The sequence below is a fragment of the Lepidochelys olivacea genome (assembly GCF_965140295.1).
Source record: "Lepidochelys olivacea isolate rLepOli2 genome assembly, chromosome: 1".
NCBI lineage: Eukaryota > Metazoa > Chordata > Testudines > Cheloniidae > Lepidochelys > Lepidochelys olivacea.
Genome location: NC_140411.1, coordinates 269,192,849 through 269,215,457, shown reverse-complemented (window position 1 = coordinate 269,215,457; position 22,609 = coordinate 269,192,849). Strand labels below are relative to the sequence as shown.

Here is a 22,609-nt window from a genome sequence, read left to right as displayed (position 1 = left end):
CTCTTCTCCCAGGGACGGTGTACCTCCCCCTGAATTACCAGCATGGAGAGAACCAGGAACCAAGGTAAGCTCCATGAGGCTTATACACATTACCAACAATTTTGCTTCTCTACTCCCAGTGTGCAGATCCAGGCTGAGGATGAGCAAGTGACATTCTCTAGGTGTTAGTTGACACCTCCGGTTTCTGTCTGAATAGTACCAATGTAGTCCATCCCATAGAGCACATCTTCATTCTGAGATAGACATCTAGGCATTGAAGAAGCAGGTAACATACTGCAGAGATTCTCCTGTTTCGTCCTTGTTTTAGGGCACATGATATAGAAGTGTGCCTCTTAGTCATCTCTTGGTTTTTTGTTTTTTCCATAAGTTTTTACATGTTGGATACTTGTACTTATGTTGTCCAAGATTTTAGATACAGTTTTTTGCAAGCCTCCCTGGCTCTTTAGAATTCATTCCCTCTAATATTTTTTATGTGCCTGTATATTAGTTTCCTACTACTGAGAGTGTTTTGGCTCTGAGTTAGAAGACTGTGTGTATACCTGTAAACTGGATTGTAACACAGGTTGTAAGCTCTGGTTCAAGGACTTTCTTTTGTCTGTAAAGTGCTTTGCATGTTTGACACTGCATAAATAACAATAATTGGCATCCCAGTACCAGTTTGGAACATCTCACCCCACATTAGGGTAGCTTCAGTGGTTGTGTCTGACATTTAATGGGATTGGTTACCTCTAGTTGGCTCTAAGTAGTTATTAATTCTAGTTATGGTGTTAGCACATTTTGTAGTTTAACTACGGTGGAAGTATCTCCTGGAAATGGACTTAACCATGCACTGCTGTGGCAGTCCCAAAAGCTTGTGCCAAGAAAAATGCTACTTGCTGCCTTTTACTAAGTGAAGAAGGTGTACAGTAAGGAGATGCAAAAGCCCACTTTATAGGTAAGAATTTTCTCAATGAATCTTATTTTCTATTCTACTTGGCAAATATGCATGTGTTTTGGAAGAGGAGTAGAAATTAGCAAGGTTATTTCTAAAGCAGTTTCAATTTTAAGTAGCATTTTGTCATTCTGAGCTCTTTTATTAGGCACCCACATGATTGACTGATGTTAGACTAGCTAATTGATTAGTATAGGTTAATTAACTGGGAAAAGAGTGCAAACCATTATTTTCATGTGACTCACAAAACAGTAGTTGGTTGCAATTTTTCAAAGATGAAGCAGTTAGCAATAAAACAATATTTAAAAAAAAATTTATAGCCTCAAAAGCTATTCTTGTCAAGTTATAAATTTATGGTATGTCATATTTGAATCCCGAAATCATGAGTGTCCCCTTGAAAATTCTTGATGAAATATATAGAACAAGTATAGACAGCAGGTACTATACCAAACAGTAAACTATAATTTTCAGACTAGTTTGAAAAATTAACCTTGCAAATGAATACATTAGCTGAACATTGATTTGCTTCAATAGTATTTGATTAAGGGCCTTTTCAGATGAATGCCTAATCAAATAATTATGTAGCACTATTCTCAAAATTAAAATATTCATTGTATTTTTTAAAATTAATTATGGAAGTTTAGGACAACCTGATGTCACATTTTAAAAAAAAACAAATGGGGGATTTCACAAGTAACCCCAGGGCCTAGTCTATTGGAAAATTAGTATTTTGGAAATAATTTATTCAGTCTTATGGGAAGACAATTGATGCTCCTTGCCCAAAGAATACCTTTTACTATTCTGTTGATTGACATCTGGTCTACGGGAAGCAATTTTTCTGTCCTGCCAATAGCGTTGCCAGTTTTGGTTGCATGTATTCATGGAGGTTTCATCACATGACATAATCTTTAACCAAAGACAAATTTGTATTTACTGGAGACTCCAGGACAATGCTTGAAGGTTGGCAATCCTACCAGCCAAGGGGGGAAAAAAGTATGGTAACACACTGGCAGTGCTAACTAGAATGATGAGGCCAATAAAGAGATGGGGGGAGATAATGAATAGATTACATGTACTAAATGACATATAAAAACCCTTTTGGATAGAGAACAATATGAACTTAATTTTAGATATTTTTAAATGTTAAAGTACTTCAAATTGCAAGAATTTTGTGTATCTCTGTGTATAGGGCATTTGTTGCTTAATTGGTATTATCTGGTTCTGGATCAGAAAGTGGTAATTTCAAGCACAACTGAAGATCTGTCACTGGCATTTAAATGGCGCATACATTGACTACTAGTTTTCTCTACATATCACCACTCTGCTGAAATACCATACCATTGCCCTATCTGCAGTGAACGATTTAAATGTCAATTCAAAATGCCTGTGTCTTGAGCTCTAAGGAATTAAGCCAATAGGCTTGATAACTTTTTCTTCTAAGCAGCTTTTATCTTTTTGACTTGTGAATTCTGTGTGGTCGTAATGAGGTGAGAGTAATAAGGCCATCACCAGGCAGAAACCATCCCCACTGACTTAACAGTGCTAAGATTTGGTCCTAGCGCTGCCAAAATTGTTGTTTGACATTTTCTCCCTATCCCTCTAGCTTTTCCTCTTTATAGTCTGCTATGATTCAAGCGTTGTCAGTCATTGCTATACTTGCAATAAGTAAACAGGTTTTCTTAGTGGACAGAACACTTCTTGCAAGAATTATATATGTTTAGTGTCAGACCCTGGACTATCAATCAGTCCAGCCAGAGTCACTGCAAGTAGGACGGTGCTTGCATTATAGGGACTTGTTGTTGTTTCTAAGGAACCTGGTCCACTCATAAGAAAAGGAAGATAGAGGAAATTTTAAATAATAAACTGTATTTCTTTTAGTTTTACAATAAAATTTAAGGGGTATTGATTTTTTAAAGCAAATCTTCAGACAAAAATATTACACAGAAGCCACAAATAAAATACAGCATAAATTAATGTTGAAATTTTCCAGTGTACCACTATGGGGGGACTTTTCTTTGAAAAGATCTGATATTTTTATTTAGCAGTTCTGAATGTTGATTATTTACATCTGCCTCATTTTAAGGAGTATTTTAATAAAGTCCAAGGTACAGTAGTTTGAAATTGGGTATAATGTATAACTTGCTTTAGAAATTGTCAGTTTTCTCAAAACCATTAAGCTTTTATATAACACCATGCTGTGTCCAAAAATTGAATTTTCTTCCTGTTACACAAAAACCACAAATAAAAAGTATGTTGTTGATTTTGTGACATAAAATATAACAACATAGAGCCTTATGTGCTGTGTATTTTGTACAACAGCAACACAGAATGTTTGAGCTCTGCTATCCACTTGGTGAACTATCTCGCTGAGATATAAATAGATTTCTAATGACTGTCAGACTCTGTGCCTAGGAAATTTCCTTGTAGGTATATCATTACAGAGCTAACATCACTAATAAAATAGTAATATTTCACAAGTGCAGGAATATTTTTATATTCATAACTGTGAGGCAAATACCTAGCATATGCATAATTTTAGACTCATTTTAAAACTGTAATTTATCATAATTATCTACATATTATAATGGCAAAACATTTTTAATTGCTTTTGACTGGACTAGCAAAATAAGAAGGATGATGAGAAGGAAAGTTAACAGCAGATGGCCCTACTGTCAAAACCGCAGTCTCTTAACCCAAAATGAAGCAGCAGACTGAACAGAACATGTTTCTGGCTCCTAGTTCCAACTCTCAACGATAAGTGTGAATTAGCATTTGGTGGGGTTATAAATGTCTAGAGAGAAGTAAAAATAGTCTTATTATTTACAATGGGACAAAAATAGCAGAGAATGAGACTAGATAAGTTTTCCCCTCATATTTAATTTACCTTTTGGTATGATTTAGTAAGTCTGATTTAAATATTTAACTGTTGGAATGTTAATATTTTAGAAAACATTTGTTTCCACATTTACATAATGTAGGTCCCCCATTCTTAATCTCTCTCTCACATAAAGGATGCTTTTATATAGTAATGAAAAAAGTGTTTAATCTTCTATAACCTACCCTGACTGTGGAAAAAATAATTTAGCCATCAGTTGAAAAATATGTAATACACTTACATTTCACTGTGTTTCAAATAAGTTCAGCATTCATGCATCAATTGCAATATGGCCTGAAGGATTTGTCTTCTATTAAACACAACATGCATGCACAGATGTGATGCTGTAAAAATCCCAACATTTCTATGCACAAATTGCCTCAGAGAATTTAAGAATTCAAGATTACATTCATATGAATTTAAACTACAGAATATATAAAAAAAGTATCCTTTTTTTTTTTTAGACTTGTGTGTAGCCTGAGAGAAAGAAAATAAACAGGTGTTAGATTACACTCCTGGATGGTCAATGAAAGTAAATTAACTGCTTCAGCTGATAGAAAAGAAGTGCTAACCCTAGCAACTTAAATGAATGGTGACACATCTACAAAATAATGTGAATTCCAAAGTGCAATTTAACCCCAAAGTAGAGTGTGAGGTAGGGGTGTGTGTGTATGTATGGAACAATCTACCGGACTAAAATAATGAGAATGAAATTGTTAGGAGATGGAACTGGTAACAGAGACACAGATCCATTGTTTGCTTCTTGTCATGATAAATGTTGCTCAATATGCCATCAGTGCAACAATATATGTGGCCGTCACTGTGATAATCTGTAGAGGAGAATGGTGTTACAAAAGACATCTTACTATTAAAATATTTTTTATTTTTTAATACAAAGATAGTGAAAATTGTATTTTAAAGAACAAATTAACTGTTGATTAGTTAATTAACTGTTTCAATAATTTTTAGATTCTAGAAAAATAATATGATAAATGAATTAATAAAAGTAATCTGGTTTTTATAACTGAACCATCAGTATTTACAGTATAATTATTTCTGAAAACTGGTAATGGGGCGCCAGTTATAATCTATTCTGTGACTAGCTTTGGCAGCAACTTAAATATGAGTGTTTACCTTTGTCTTCTAGTTTGAAGATCAAAATTCTGTCAGTATTTTGACAGGTTATATAGAGCTGTAATGTGGATGTAGAGCTTAATAGCATCTCCTACAGTGTTAGATAGGTACACACATAGTCAATTTCTAACGCAGAAGCTGTTTCATAACCTAGAAACATTCATGGGATATATTATGAATAATTCTTAATACAAAATATAAATTATGTTATTAGTGCTATGAATCATTGTTTAGTGTCTAGTAACACAAAGGAGCCTATTATTTAATTGCTATTGGCAGACATTGTGACAAGGCTTATAATTTCTTTGATATTCTTTCATCAGCAAGTCAAAACTATAGCATAGGTACCCTGTTCTTTATTTTCCCTTGTAATGATCCCGGTGTTCAGAGGAGACTCTCGATCTCTGCTTCCTTTGAACTTTCTAGTTGTGTGAGGCTGTTTTGCTTGTATCTACTGCTGAAAATTTTCAGATTAACTTGCTAGACTTTAAGAAACTCTCTATAGTCCGAAGCTAAGTTTGACTTTGGTTAATTAAAATATCTAATTGCCTAAAGCTGATCCCTGACCTATAAATGTTGCTTGGGAGACTATAGTCAGTAAGAGCTGGAATCTTATAGAAATATTTAATTATTCTGTTCTACCCCTTTGATTCCCCTCCCCTTTTAAAAATATAAATTCAGCACATAATGGTATTGGAAACCTGTTGAAGAGAAATTTAACTGAAGAGTTTCCAAAAATTTTGTTTGCTTAAATATCTTCAGATGCTTATCAAACATGATCCTTCTAAACCAACCCCATAAAATTCTGCATATTGGTATTTAGAGATATTCAGTCCCATCCCATGTATTCCTCATTCATTCTTTGTGTTTGCTTTATATATCTCTAAACAAAGGGTGAAATCCTGCTTCCATTGTAGTCAGTGGCAAAATGCTCATTGACTTCAATAGCCTAGGATTTCACCTATACCCTCAATTTTTCTTCCACCCCTTAATTCTTGTATTGCTATTTCTCTTCCAATTTTCTTTTTAATACCGTTCATCGTAATCCTTTCCTGTGTCCTCCAAGAGGGTAGTATTGTATTTCTTGATTCTTATGCTTTCTAAGCCCTGATCTACACTAGGACTTTAGGTCGAATTTAACAGCGTTAAATCGATGTAAACCTGCACCCGTCCACACGATGAAGCCCTTTATTTCGACTTAAAGGGCTCTTAAAATCGATTTCCTTACTCCACCCCTGACAAGTGGATTAGCTCTTAAATCGGCCTTGCCGGGTTGAATTTGGGGTACTGTGGACACAATTCGACGGTATTGGCCTCCGGGAGCTATCCCAGAGTGCTCCATTGTGACCGCTCTGGACATCACTCTCAACTCAGATGCACTGGCCAGGTAGAGAGGAAAAGAACCGTGAACTTTTGAATATCATTTCCTGTTTGGCCAGCGTGGCAAGCTGCAGGTGACCATGCAGAGCTCATCAGCAGTGGTAACTATGATGGAGTCCCAGAATCGCAAAAGAGCTCCAGCCTGGACTGAACGGGAGGTATGGGATCTGATCGCTGTATGGGGAGAGGAATCCGTGCTATCAGAACTCCGTTCCAGTTTTTGAAATGCCAAAACCTTTGTGAAAATCTCCCAGGGCATGAAGGACAGAGGCCATAACAGGGACCCGAAGCAGTGCCACGTGAAACTGAAGGAGCAGAGGCAAGCCTACCAGAAAACCAGAGAGGTGAACGGCCGCTCCAGATCAGAGCCCTAAACATGCCGCTTCTATGATGAGCTGCATGCCATTTTAGGGGGTTCAGCCACCACTACCCCAGCCATGTTGTTTGACTCCTTCAATGGAGATGGAGGAAACATGGAAGCAGGTTTTGGGGACGAAGAAGAAGATGATGATGATGATGATGAGGTTGTAGATAGCTCATAGCAAGCAAGCGGAGAAACCGGTTTTCCCGACAGCCAGGAACTGTTTCTCACCCTGGACCTGGAGCCAGAACCCACCGAGCCCACCCAAGGCTGCTTCCTGGAACCGGCATGAGGAGAAGGGACCTCCGGTGAGTGTACCTTTTAAAATACTATGCATGGTTTAAAAGCAAGCATGTGAAAGGATTACTTTGCCCTGGCATTCGCGGCTATCCTGGATGTACTCCCAAAGCCTTTGCAAAAGGTTTCTGGGGAGGGCAGCCTTATTGCATCCTTCATGGTAGGACACTTTACCACTCCAGGCCAGTAACACGTACTCGGGAATCATTGTACAACAAAGCATTGCAGTGTATGTTTGCTGGCGTTCAAACAACATCCGTTCTTTATCTCTCTGTGTTATCCTCAGGAGAGTGAGATATCATTCATGGTCACCTCGTTGAAATAGGGTGCTTTCCTTCAGGGGACACTCAGAGGAGCCCGTTCCTGCTGGGCTGTTTGCCTGTGGCTGAACAGAAGTGTTCCCCGCTGTTAGCCACGGGGAGTGGGGAGGGTTGAGGGGGTAGCCACGCGGTGGGGGGAGGCAAAATGCGACCTTGTAACGAAAGCACATGTGCTATGTATGTAATATTAACAGCAAGGTTTACCCTGAAAGAGTGTAGCCACTGTTTTATAAAATGTGTCTTTTTAAATACCGCTATTCCTTTTTTTTCTCCACCAGCTGCATGTGTTTCAATGATCACAGGATCTTCTCCTTCCCAGAGGCTAGTGAAGATTAGAAAGAAGAAAAAAAAACGCACTCGTGATGAAATGTTCTCTGAGCTCATGCTGTCCTCCCAGAGCACAGACGAATGCGTGGAGGCAAATAATGTCAGAGTGCAGGAAAGCACAAAATGACCAGGAGGAGAGGTGGTGGGCTGAAGAGAGTAAGCGGCAGGCTGAAGACAGGGTTGAAGCTCAAATGTGGCGGCAGTGTGATGAGAGGAGGTAGGATTCAATGCTGAGGCTGCTGGAGGACCAAACCAGTATGCTCCAGTATATGGTTGAGCTGCAGCAAAGGCAGCTGGAGCACAGACTGCCACTACAGCCCCTGTGTAACCAACCGCCCTCCTCCCCAAGTTCCATAGCCTCCACACGCAGACGCCAAGAACGCGGTGGTGGGGGGGTCACTGGCCAACCAGCCACTCCGCCACAGAGGATTGCCCAAAAAAAAGAAGGCTGGCATTCAATGAATTTTAAAGTTGTAAACTTTTAAAGTGCTGTATGGCATTTTCCTTCCTTCCTCCACCACCCCTCCTGGGCTACCTTGGTAGTCATCTCCCTATTTGTGTGATGAATGAATAAAGAATGCATGAATGTGAAGCAACAATGACTTTATTGCCTCTGCAAGCAATGATTGAAGGGAGGAGAGGAGGGTGGTTAGCTTACAGGGAAGTAGAGTGAACCAAGAGGCGGGGGGTTTCATCAAGGAGAAACAAACAGAACTTTCACACCGTAGCCTGGCCAGTCATGAAACTGGTTTTCAAAGCTTCTCTGATGCATACCGTGCCTTCATGTGCTCTTCTAAACCGCCCTGGTGTCTGGCTGCACGTAACCAGCAGCCAGGCAATTTGCCTCAACCTCCCACCCCGCCATAAACGTCTCCCCCTTACTCTCACAGATATTGTGGCGCGAACAGCAAGCAGTAATAACAGTGGGAATATTGGTTTCACTGAGGTCTAACCGAGTCAGTAAACTGCGCCAGCGTGCCTTTAAACATCCAAATGCAGATTCTACCACCATTCTGCACTTCCTCAGCCTGTAGTTGAACAGCTCCTGACTACTGTCTAGGCTGCCTGTGTACGGCTTCATGAGCCATGGCATTAAGTGATAGGCTGGGTCCCCAAACATACTTATAGGCATTTCAGCGTCCCCAACAGTTATTTTCTGGTCTGGGAATGAAGTCCCTTCCTGCAACTTTTGAAACAGACCAGAGTTCCTGAAGATGCGAGCGCCATGTACCTTTCCCGGCCATCCCACGTTGATGTTGGTGAAACGTCCCTTGTGATCCACCAGAGCTTGCAGCACTATTGAAATGTACCCGTTGCAGTTTATGTACTCGCCGGCTTGGTGCCCTGGTGCCAAGTAGGGATATGGGTTCCGTCTATGGCCCCACCAGAGTTTGGGAATCCCATTGCAGCAAAGCCATCCACTATGACCTTCACATTTCCCAGGGTCACTACCCTAGATATCAGCAGATCTTTGATTGCGTGGGCTACTTGCATCACAGCAGCCTGCACAGTAGATTTGCCCACTCCAAATTGATTCCCAACTGACCGGTAGCTGTCTGGCGTTGCAAGCTTCCACAGGGCTATCGCCACTCGCTTCTCAACTGTGAGGGCTGCTCTCATCTTGGTATTCATGCGCTTCAGGGCAGGGGAAAGCAAGTCACAAAGTTCCATGAAAGTGCCCTAATGCATGCGAAAGTTTCACAGCCACTGGGAATCGTCCCAGACCTGCAACACTATGCGGTCCCACCACTCTGTGCTTGTTTCCCGAGCCCAGAATCGGCAATCCACAGCATGAACCTGCCCCATTAGCATCATGATGCATGCATTGGCAGGGCCCATGCTTTCAGAGAAATCTGTGTCCAGGTCCTGATCACTCACGTGACCGCGCTGACGTCGCCTCCTCGCCCAGTATCGCTCTGCCAGGTTCTGGTGCTGCATATACTGCTGGATAATGCGTGTGGTATTTAATGTGCTCCTAATTGCCAAAGTGAGCTGAGCGGCCTCCATGCTTGCCTTGGTATGGCGTCTGCCCAGAAAAAAGGCGTGGAACGATTGTCTGCTGTTGCTCTGATGGAGGGAGGGGCGACTGACGACACGGCTTACAAGTATTGGCCTCCGGGAGCTATCCCAGAGTGCTCCATTGTGACTGCTCTGAACAGCACTCTCAACTCAGATGCATGATTGTTTGCCGTTGCTCTGACGCAGGGAGGGGCGACTGACGACACGGCTTACAGGATTGGCTTACAGGGAGCTAAAATCAACAAAGGGGGTGGCTTTACATCAAGGAGTATTTCAGACAGGACTTCACGGAGGGTTCCAATAAGAAATGGTGCACCTAAGTTATTGTTCTTATTGGAACAAGGCCGTTAGTCTGGCCTCTGATTGATACATGGCTAGATTTACCTTGCTGCACCTTCTCTGTGAGTGACTGCAGTGTGACCTAGAGGAATGAGTCCCCTAGACAGGGGAGGGGGGGAAGCAAATGAGTACAAAACAAATCTGGTCTATTTCTTGTTTTGATCCACTCCATCCATCTTTTACATCTTTGGCTGGCAGCAGACGGTGCAGAAGGACTGCATGCCATCCACATCTCGTGGCTGCTTGGTAGAAGATGGTACAGTACGACTGCTAGCCATCCTCCATCTCTTCACTGCCAGGCAGAAGATGGTACGGTACGACTGCTCGCAATCTGTATCGCCAGCCTGCTCACCATAAGACAGTTCAATAGGACTGACTGCAGGACTAAAGAGAATGACCTGGTCAGGTCACTCCAAATTTAGTCCCTGCACCCATGTCTGCCCAGGCCCTCCTGATCGATCTCACACAGGCGACCAGGAGCACCTCGGACATGACGATGACAGCTACCAGTCGTATTGCACCAACTGCTGCCAGAAGGCAATGGGTTGCTGCTACTGTGTAGCAATGCAGTACCGCGTCTGCCAGCACCCAGGAGACATACGGTGACAGTTATCTCAGCGGGCTCCATGCTTGCCGTGGTATGGCGTCTGCACAGGTAACTCAGGAAAAAAGGCGCGAAATGATTGTCTGCCCTTGCTTTCACGGGGGGAGGGAGGGAACGGGGGCCTGACGATATGTACCCAGAACCACCCGCGACACTGTTTTAGCCCCATCAGGCATTGGGATCTCAACCCAGAATTCCAATGGGCAGCGGAGACTGCGGGAACTGTGGGATAGCTACCCACAGTGCAACGCTCCGGAAGTCGACTCTAGCCTCGGTACTGTGGAAGCAGTCTGCCGAGTTAATGCACTTAATGCACTTAGAGCATTTTCTGTGGGGAAACACACACTCGAATATATAAAACCGATTTCTAAAAAACCGACTTCTATAAATTCGACCTAATTCCGTAGTGTAGACATACCCTAAATCAGTAAAGAAGAAGTTGTAGAACATGTGGTAACCAGGGTTGGTTGATTTTAAATTAGTGTGATTTAAATCACTGATTTTAATTGTGATTTAAATTTGCAAGCAAGAAACCTTGATTTAAATAATTGATTCTAATTGTGTTTTGCATCTGTTGTCTTTATTTATTTTCCTAAAGAAAGGTTGAATTTCATCAGTTGGTAACTATTAAAACTTGTTGCTTTGTAACTAAATAGAGCTTTTACACTAAATGTGGTGCTTCTTTTTGCTGACCAGGAGGATATACTATATCTATGAACATTTAAGCAATTATATATCTTAACTTAATTTACATTTATTCAGATTTTTAATTTTCACATTTTGTTTATGGTAGAAACTAGTGAATGATGCATTACAAATTTTCTAGATGAAGATTAATTTTTTACTTGTGATTTGTGCCAAGCTATATTTGGATCATAATTCAAATTCAATTAAAATGCACAAAATCAGCATTTTAATTTTTTTATTAAATAAAACTATCTTAAATGTGCTGGACGCAATAGAAAAACAAGTTTTTGCATTTAAAACTAGCTTATTTTTTAAACAAGAAATATTAGCTGAAATCAGTATATTGATCTGATTGTTTCTGATCACCATATCCTTGAAGATTTTAGAACTAGTAGAGCCTATCCTCTCACACCTAGTTTTAATACATAGATTGGACGAGGAACACAACTACTTTTTCAACTCCCAATTGATTTCTGAACTTTGAAAGAACTAGTCATTGAACTGAACTAGATGAATAAACTCAAATGAGGAAAATATTCTTCCTGCACCTGCAAAAGAGGCTACTGCTATCACAAACCGGTTTAGCACATCAGTAACCTCAGGTTCCATTTGCTTAGCCAGTGACGTCCACCAGTTCAGTGGTGTGATTTTTTTTAAGCAGTACATGTTTGCTGTCAAGTTTTAATGTTTTTTATATATAATTTAAATGATTTTACTAGATTATAATAAGCTTAGCCCTTAACATAGGTTGTCAATTATAAATTGACTTTAAATGTTTATTTAAAAAAAATAAATTTGTATTTAATTTAAATTTTAAAAGTTCAGTTTCAATAAAAATCCAATCTCCATTTATTTGTTTAAAATCATTGATTTTTATCTTCCCAAGAGCAATATTACTTCACCTGTACAGCACATTGACAACTGAATGGTTGGGGGAGTAAAAACAAAGCAGAAGAGCGGGGAAGGGATAATAACCTACAGAGGAAAGTATCAACCATGAACATTCTGTATGTGAGACTAAAACAATGAATAGAGTGTGGCTAGCAAGCTTACAAATAAATTCCTTCAGCGATTAACAAAGAAATCATGACTTGAAAACAGTTTTGAATAGTAAAATTTGTCTGCTAATGGTTAGGTAAGTATATCAGTGGCTTATATTGTGTTTTGCAAGTATCAGGAAAATTTCCTGACACATTAAATCAGTTAGTCTTTTAGTGGTGGTTTAGGCTTTGAGTAAAGAACCATTATTATTGTTCTGCCTTTTATAGGATACCTTCTGTTCCTAATTTTACATCAGAATTAAATGTTGTGGGGTAAATGTTAACTTCAGAAGGTGAGTTTGGTCACATTCCTCTGAGACGGTACTAGTAGTGCTTTATTTGTTGTGTGGAAGCACTGCACTTGCATCAAACATTAAATCATGATTAATGATAAAAGAATACATTTACTTAAATATAATACATCTTCAGATGCTGAAAATCATTTTAGAATGGCCTGTCTTTTTCTATATCTTACATGTGAAAGCAATGTTTGGGGGAAAATGAAAATAATATTTCATCCAAATGATTTTAAAGCTCTTAAAGATTTACAGGCTGTTACCATGGTGTTGTACATGACAGCAAACGAGCAGAGTTTGGCAATGCGGACAAAACACAATGCCTCTAACTTTTTTTTTTCCTGCAGGACCAGTAAGACTCCAAAGGCTTGTGTTGACTGGTAATAAGATTTAATTCAGGGGTGGGAGGGGTGGAGGGTGGGGAGAATATCCATATTCATTGCTTAATTAAATAAAATTCTTCTAGAGGATTCTGGGAATTCTCAACAGTTCCTTCAAAAGCTTCTCTTTGATAGTGGTAAACAAATTACCTTACGAATAACTTCCTAATCAAGGAAAAGTAGAGCTGTTCTCTACTTGATCTCTCCCTTTGGGTGGTCCCAGTCAGAGAGCAGCAGTTTTCTTCCTGATGATTTAGTTTCTGAAAAGCTATATAGTATTATGCTGACAGCTGTAGACCTTTTTTTTTTTTTTTTTTTTTTTTTGTTAGGGATAACAAACATTCTGTGCTGAAGACAGCATCAAGCCCAGCTTGCAGTATGCCCAATTAGAGAAGCTAAAATCTCATTTGTTTCACCATGGGAGCCTCTGAAAGCACACCGTTTTGGCCTCATTACAGTATTTTTAACTTTATAAAAACAATTTCATTATGGAAATTAAAGAAGCTCATTTGGTCTTAGCAGTTGCACTGAAGTTAATAAATTCCACAAGAATTTCAACAACTTCAGCATGTAGGTTTTTTTCATCTTCACTTAATTACAGCAAAAAGTTTCTTTAAAAATATTTTTGGTGTACAGTTATCTGCAAAGAAAACTGTAATTTTGCTGAACTAGCTATTTATTGTTTAAAATGCAGGAAAAACAATTCTAAATTTCTCTTTCTGAGAATAAAGAAAACTTATGAAAATAGTTTTGTAGGTGCCCCTCTCCCTTCCCCTCCCTGCTAATCTGTAGACATCCAAGTGTTGACCACAGTTGCCAGCTTTCACGTGGTAAATAAGCACCTCAACTTTCAGAATAAACCAAAAATCAAGCTAATGCCATTTCAAAACAAGGCCAAAACAAGCCAATCCCTAAGAACTCCAACACTCTGTGACTAGATCCCCCCCCAACATGCAGTCTGGGACTGTGGTTGGCCTGCTGTGTACCCGTGACTCTCTCCCCGTCCCACTCCTGCTTGCCAGGAGCCAATCAAAAAAAAAAAGAAGAAGCAACAAGCTACAAACTAGCCAACAAGCAACTCACAAGCCAATTAAGCCAAAAACAAGCCCAATTTCTATGGGTTTTTTTGTGGGTTTGGCGTGTCTGGTGTTGACTAGCATTTGCTATACCTAGCTCCAACCTAAAGGCCTTTTAAATCCTCAGCTTTTGCCTTTGTGTGTCAGGCTTTTCTGTTTTCATTATGTTCCTTATTACTGTTCTTTACTTAGGAACTTTGATGGTTCAAAGCTAATTAAACAAAATGTATAAAACCTTTATGGTAAGATTACATGTATAGATAAACCATGGTTCAAACTTATTCTGGAAAAGTTCATTAAGAAGAATTTAAGAATGGACACTGGCAAGTCTTAAAAGATGTTTACTGCACGATGATTATACTTGCTTGAAATAGGGACAAGTGAGAGGACAAAATTAGAAACTCTTTTTGAACATTCCCTCAAATTTGGCAGTACTAGGACAGAATAAAGATTATTTCTATGATATGGGAGTGAGTATAGGTTGTCCCATTGGCCTCATTTACTTTCACATAATGAATTCCTTGTAGCAAGAAAAATGAAATACTATATTAAATGGTTATCAGTATGGCTAGCCAGAATTGTTTATTGCTGAGAAAATAGAGAGGGCAAACAGGTTGACTGTCTTGTCAACCTACATCAGAAGTAGCTGCAAATAAACTACACAGTGAATTATCAAAATTTAAAGGAATGCAGGACTACTTCTACTAAATATACTATAGAAATAAGCCAGCTTGTCATAGTGTAGGAGGCATGGGAGGCGCCTTGTTAAGACAACTTTATTTTTCATGTACGTTTTGTTTTTATGTACTACACTGTCATATTGAGTCTTATCAATGAAAATGGGAAAGTTAAATCCATGGCTCTGGTTCTCTTTCTACTTTACAGTTATAGAATCATAGAAAATATAGGGCTGGAATGAACCTCAAGAAGTTATCAAGTCAACAAGTCCCTTGTTCTGAGGCAGGACCAAGTAAATCTAGACCATCCCTGAGGGATATTTTGTACAATCTATTCTTAATAGTCTCCAGTGATGGGGATTCAACAACTTCCCTTGGAAGCTATCAGAGTCTGGGGTGCAATCCAGACTAGAGAGGGCTTGTGTCACTACCTGCCATGCAACCTTGATTGCATCACAATGCTTTGCTGCTAGAGCTCCCAACCTGGGCCCCTCATAAACAGCCAAATAGCATGCAGGTCACACCCTGAGCGTCTGTGTATAGCTTCAGCCTGCTAACAACATTTCAGTCAACGTTCAGGCTTCCTCGAGCCTTAGGGCTTGTTTACACTGAAAAAATACCCCCCTGGGGCGCAGCAAGTTACAGCACTGTAAAACACTCCTCATTGAGGTTGTTTTATTTGAGCGCTGGGAGAGCTCTCTACCAGCGCTGTGCCGTGACCGCACAAGGCACGTTAAAGGCACACACAAGGCATGCACAAGGCTGCCAGTGTAGACTAGCCCTATGTTATCACTTGCAGAATGACCCCAAACACTCCCTCAGTCCTGGATTTTCCCCGGTCAAGTTGGTTCTGCACTGTGCAGCCCTCTCCTGGGCAGTTCTGATATTAGAGGTCTGTTGCCCCTATGAGGGGTCAATGTGGAAAAGTTTGTTACTTTAATTGGAGTTACCAAACACTTCAATTTAAACACAATGCTGGATTAGTTTTGATTAAAGAATCAAAAAAGTTTAATTACAAAGAGATTTTAAGTGAGTACAAGTCTAAGGCATTAAAATTAGAAATGGTTATGAGAATAAAGAGACAGCACTTTCTAGTAACTAGATCTTAACAAACTTGATTTGATTCAAGGTGAAATCCTTACTACATGGTCCCAGCAACACAGCTGACCAAATTCTCAAATCAGGATCTGCCCCCAAGTCCAAAGGGTTGGTTCCTTTGAGTTCTTACATGAAAAAAAAAGAGAGATAGAGAGAGGTGGACCGGGTGAGATGTTCTTGCCCTTTATTTTTATGGTCCAGTCCCCCATTGCCTTTGAAGTGGATTCTTCTGAGTATTACCCTTCGCAGCAAAGTTTATTCAAATAGTGAAGGCAGTGGAGTCTGGGGGTGAAGGTGCCGCCATGCTCTTTCTCCCCTGTGTATGCTGAAATGAAGATTTGCCTTGTCTCCCTCTTGCTATCTCAAGGACCTTGTTTAGTACTTATATGTAAATTGAGGTGAACATCCATTCCTTTGTTTAAGATAGACCTGCTTAACCACCCCTGCCCATTCGGGGCTATATGGGTTTGAACATGTGCTGCCATCATATAGAGGGAATTCATAACTTTACATATAATGTTGCTACATACATTTCACCGTGTTTATATTGACCAATGAGCTTTTTGAATGGTACCTCACAAGGCATATTTTGTACAGATTTTTACAGTGGTGTGTAGAGTGAGAATATAGCGGTACATTTGGTCACAGAAGACCTATTCCAAGATTTTTTTTTTAAATGTAGCATAGTAAGATTGTCTAATTATTTATCTGTGATGTAAAATATATATGACCTGTTTATACACAGAGCTGGTCCAAATAGTGTGGGTCAAAACATGCAGCTGCTAGGGGGCTAGTGTGAAAGCTCACTGCATGTGCTTCAGTGTTGCATGATGTGGCATACAAGCTGCATCTTGTGGATTGAGAGCTCTGTGATCCAAGTAATTTGAGTAAAGGTGACTTGTCTCCATCATAACTGTTTGCCTGGGAAGTTTTTCTTCCTCGCCCCAACCTCTAATGGTAAACCTCCATTTGTTATTTCCTTAGCTCCCTCTAAAATCTCTCTTTGGACATATTATCTGTATTCCTCCCCACCCAAAAAACAGTGGTAATAAAATGTACCAGTTGGTATAGATGGGAGTCTGGAATAGGACATAGTGGGTTTTAGACAATGCAACCTTGTGTTTACTTGTAGTCATGTGGAAATGTGTCCATTAGGACTAAAACCACCAACCACTTTCACATAGGCCTGGAAAGAGCCATCAGATTGTAATGGCTTTGGGTCTTTACTGACCTAGGGTGCATTAAAATCACCCTACAGATACTGGTGAAAAAGGTTCTTTATCCCATCATGCATTTCTGGAGCATTTCAGTCTCCCTGAAACACCCTTAAAGAAGCAATAAATAAAAAGAGGTTAATGTCATGGAGTTTAAGGCCAGAAGGGACCACCAGATCATCTAGTCTGACCTCCTGTATGTCACAGGCCACTAACACTAGCTAGTACCTGCACACTAAACCCAATAATCAAAACTAGACCAAAGTATCCATGCATCTGATGAAGTGGGTTCTAGCCCATGAAAGCTTATGCCCAAATAAATTTGTTAGTCTCTAAGGTGCCACAAGGACTCCTTGTTTTTGTTGATATGGACCAACACGGCTACGACTCTGAAACCAAAGTATTACAGTCCACAGGAAATTACATGCGAGTCCCAGGCAGAGAATAGGGAGGGACCAAAGTAATTATGTAATTAAAACATAGTGCTAGAAACCTACCCATTCTGAATTTTACCATCTGTCTTCACATATTTCTTCAGTGTTCTTTTCCCTTGGAATATGTCCCAGTTGCTTTTTCTGTGATAGAATGATCCTGTTTACCTAATAGCCTTTAAACTCAAGTATACAAAGCTATTTTATTTATAATACCATGTTGAAATCAAATCTTTTTCTTAAATGACTTCGTGGGGTGGCAGTAGGAGAGAGGTAATCAGCAGTAATGGGGCTCAGGCAATTCTGATCCCCCGATGCCAGGACCTCTTCCTTGCTGCCAGAGCTGGCACTGCTGGTGCTCCTTCACTTCCTCTCCTACCATCTTAAATAAGAGCTGGAAGGAGAAATAAGTACCAGTAAGACCAAGGCACATTTTGATTCCATCACCGCACCAGCCTTCTTTTTTCCATAGCTGGAGTTGCCACATCCAAGGTCCCCCAAGGTCCTTGCTCACTTAGGCTTTGTTTACACTGGTACAGTGGATTGTGTTAGAAAAGGTGTAAACAAAGACCAGCTAATTTTGTTTTTAAACACAACTAAGTTTGTCTGTGCCGGTGCTAAGTACAGATTTACATATTAATTAAATATGATAATTAATGTTTCTATCAACTCAGTTTTCCAGGCCTATGCACAGAGAAGTTGCACTAAATTAAGGTAAATTCACTTTTTTTTAACTGATTTACTTAAGAGTGCTAAAGGCTGTGTGGACACATTTATTTCAGTTTATATCAGATCTATTTCACTTTAGCTGAATACAGTTATCGCACCGTAAATGAAATGGGTGCAGCTTTTGCATATAGTCAAGCCCAAAGCCCAAGGTAGCAGGAAGCCTTGGATGACAGTTGTGCCTCCAGTGTCCTCTCCTTTTGTTTCTGGTTCTTCAGAAATCTGACATGATAGTTGCTCCCTCCCACTTTTCAGATAAATGGGAAGAAAGAAATAATGCTTCAAAGGAGGGCTCACTGGCAGGGGGAGAGATATAGAAGAAAAAGTCTGGTATGCACAGGGAATTCTGTAAAGAATTTCTGCTCCATTACAGATATGTAGTCTGACTGTCAGCTCACAATAGTCTTCAGTGAGAGCCCAGCACATCAGGGCAAGTGAATGGATGCTGGCCATCCAGGCCATTCAAGGTTTAGTATTATTAATGGTATTATTTCTTTCAACAATCTTTTTTTTAATAATTTAGACAAGCAGTTGGAAAAAGCTGAGACCAATGAAGCGATGATCTGGAATTAAGTAACAGATGATGGCAGCGTTACTGAAATGTTGAAGGTTTAGATAGACAGCAGCCTCCTTGAACCTGGAGAAAGAGGGCACACAGAGTTCTTGGACCCAGACCCAACCAAGACCATAAGAAATAGGTAATAGTAGTTTCATTTTTAACAGTTTGTAGAAGAAGGGGGAAAAGGCTAGCAAGAGAGAGGCAGAAAACTTTACCACATGGATCATGATGCCAGACAGATCACCATTTATGGAGAAATCTGAGCAAAGACATGGCCAAAGAAGAGAATGAATTCCTGTTGAGCCTCACCAATGAAACAGACTCCTATCAAGTATTTGGGGACCTGCCAGACTCATTCTTGTTCATGATGCCAACAGAGTCGTCGTGTGTGTAGCAAAATGCCAGGGTTTCATTCTGTGTAAATTACCCCTAGATAATGTATCTTCTCCACCTTTCTGAAGAAGCACTTCAGAAGCCACTTAAAGTATAAAACTGAAATAGTAAAACTCTGGATAATTTATGGATTAGACAAATGTGATGATCTATCCTTCAACTGTACTCAAACCAATTTATCATATACACTACCAAAACACAGTTTATTTGCTTTTTTATAAATCAAGTAAATCCTGTTTTATTACAGAGAAGGGAGGTGGAGACAGGAGTTTAATTTGAAATGGAGTTTGCTGCAGCATGCAGATATGATGCTCCAAGGTGCTAAGATGTTTTTACGTTTTTGTTGAAATTTTTTTTTGTCACGATAGATTAGCAGCATCCTACAAGAGGAGTGTCTGGTCTGAAGAAGAACAGGCAAGCAGAGGCTAAGAAGAGTAAGGTGTACCAGCCAGGAGCCTTCACATAAGCTGAAAATCTTCTCTCTTAATATTGGGGAAATCAACAGTTCTGTCAAAAGGTTGTTCTATGATCCTCTCATTCTTAAGAAGACAGGGCTGTGTAGAAGAGCCACATTTCACATAACCTAGATCTTTTTAAAATTTTTGATATTTGCTAAGAGAAGCTATGAGTCTGAAAGTAGTTTCAATGGTTCTCTCTTTTTGGGGAGGCAGGGTGGGTTTGTTTGTTTTAGCATTGTTTGAGCTATGATAAAGATGATCTTCCATAAGTTTGTTATTTGAAAGGTAGCCACAGGAGATGTAAGGTAGTAACTCGCTAGTCTTAGAGAAATAGTTTGTGTAACTATAAACAACCATGTTGGATGCTACCACGTTCTCAGATAAAATGCTTAGAATTTTCCCAGACGAATCATTGTAAGAAGCCTGTTGCAGGGGTGGGATACTTCCATTTCTCTTTATTTGTTCTTAGATCTCTTTTATGAGCTGAACTTTGTGTGTGCTGAAGGATGCCGTCAAGAAGCAAATCGCCAGGACCACCTCCAACCAAGATGTTGCCACCTACCTGAGCAGCTCACTGGAAGGTGAATTTGGAAGAGACGGGGGAGACTTTGCTTCATTGTGGACTTGTGCCCACAATGCTACATGACGACTGGCAAACTGTATCGGCTGCCACTGGACATGGTGCAAAGAACGACAGGAGCTGGGAGTCCTGGTGCCACAGGTGAAGAATACAGATCACATTATCATCACTCCGAGAGCTAGAACTATGCTGGCGAGGACCCTGAAGGATGCCATCTGCTGCCAATACGTGGAAAACCTGAAATGGAAGCCGGACCAGGGCAAGGTGTTCAAGGTGACGTGCAAGCGGGACGCCAACAACCGCTTCCTCTCCGGGGGCAGCTTCGCCTGATTTGCTGACTGGAGGTTCATCCACAGGGTGGCTCAACTGCATTCCTCTGAACGGAGTCATCCGCCACAGGAATCAGGACAAGCGATGCAGGAAGTGCGGCTACACCAATGAGATGCTACCCCACGTCCTGTGTAGCTGCAAGCCCCATTCGAGAGATTGGCAGCTGCGACACAACGCCATCCAAGATTGCCTGGCCAGAGCCATCCTTCCACCCCTGGGGAAGGTTGCCATAAACTCCGCCATCCCTGGAACTGACAGCCAACTGCGACCAGACATCGTCATCACCAATGAGGACTGGAAGATCATCATCATGGTGGACGGTCACAGTGCCGTTCGAGAACAGGACCCCGGATTTCCACCATGCCCAAGCTCGAAAGGTAGAGAAATATGCCCCTCTAGCCGAAACCTGGAGAGCTAAGGGTTACAGGTCCAGACACACGCACTGATCGTCGGAGCCTCAGGCTCATGGGACCCCAGTAATGAGCAAGTGCTGAGAGAATGCGGAATCGGTCAATGCTATGCTTGGCTGATGAGGCAACTCATGGTGTCAGATGCCATCAGGTGGTCAAGGGACACCTACATAGAACACATCACTGGACATCGGGACTCATCATCATCACTTCCCATTTTTTTTACTTGATCCTCAAAATCATCAAGCTGATACCGTAAGCTTGTGACCAGCTCTTCCAAGGAACTCAGCAAATTAACAACAATGACAAGATCCAGACCTGCCTTTTAAAGCTTTACACTAGTTTTGTCAAACCTCTCTGGTATGACATTCCATAAGATACTCATAAATGCAGTTTCCCGTTGGCACATTTTGTACAATGTTTGTGCTTCCATTTGACTGTCACCATTTTACTCGGCATTGTCCATTGTTTCTTTCAAATAATGTCACAACTCCTCAATTATCAAAAACAATTTAGCCAGATTTTGTTCAATGTTAACAGCAATATCATCCTCTTTATTACTATTATTCTCTCTGCCTTCTGTACAGACAAATGGTAGGAAATATGCGTCATCTCTTTATCATTACTTTTGTCTTATATTTCAGGAACAGTTGCCTTTTCTTCTTCCCTCTCCTGAGGGAACAAGTTCATATCCATATCTTTACTTTGATTATCACTTTCTGAGAAAGACAGTCCAGGATCTTTGGAAGTTGATTCTGAAACAGTACTAGCAGAGAAATAGTAAGTTTTGGTAACTTGCTTATAGTATTCTGTCTTCCTAATTTTGTTTTCATTTATATTGTTGTTGGGATTCCCTCTGAAACCTTTTCCACTCAGCTTATCCAGAACAACTCATACATTTCTGATTGGTCTGTTAATTTTTGTAAGCAATCCATGTACAGATCATGAACAATCCACAAGCTGCAAAGTAGGTGAGTAAGCAGAGCTGCAGCTGCAAGCTTATCACACTTTACTCTTCTTACTATTTCTTTATCTACTAACTACATGTCATTTACAAGACTGATTTTTGAGTTTATTATTTGTCCATTGTTAACCTCTGTTTTCTTACTTCTGTTTTCTTTCATTGTTCATGCAAGGTCTGCAGCTGCTCCACTTGAAAATTGTCTACCAGACGTCTTGTTTAAATGGAGTTAAAACAATACTAAAGAAGTGCTGTGCAGTGCTTTCATTAATAGCCAGCAACTGGTGATTACTGCTGCCAATTCGCACCCCCCATTTCCAGCAACCGAAAGTCTGAAAAAAATTAATTAAACTTTAACTGTGAAAGCTTAAGAAACTGAAAAATCAGTGTCAGCAGGGGACATAAATTATTCTTTTGTTCTTCTCAGCATTAGTATGAAAACAATCAAAATGTCCCTTGTGTATAGTGTATATTTTAAGGATTGGAGACTTCCCTCCCCACTGAGGAAAACAGGGACCTGACACCCACATGCATGAACACACACGTGCATACACCCCACACACAAAAAATGTCATTACTTTTTACCCAGGTTGGGCAATATTCAGTCCAGGACCAGTGACAGATAAGGTTCATGATCCGTCAAGGTTTGAAATGGAAGGTTTATACTGTTGGAAAGGGAGCATCCCCATCTTCCTGATGGCATACC

The 22,609-nt window shown here is 40.3% G+C and overlaps 1 long non-coding RNA gene across 2 annotated transcripts in view; it reads left to right on the top strand.

Annotated features, from left to right (window-relative positions):
* LOC311526865 overlaps positions 1–22,609 on the top strand; it is a 229,816-nt gene that overhangs the window by 105,893 nt on the left and 101,314 nt on the right. The window contains exons 3-4 of one of the 2 annotated variants that reach the window (XR_014713180.1): positions 18,736–18,910; positions 19,533–19,710. The exons of the other annotated variant lie outside the window; for it this stretch is intronic. This is a non-coding gene — a long non-coding RNA (uncharacterized lncRNA). Of the gene's footprint in view, positions 1–18,735; positions 18,911–19,532; positions 19,711–22,609 lie in introns of those variants that run through there. 2 annotated transcript variants of the gene reach the window in all.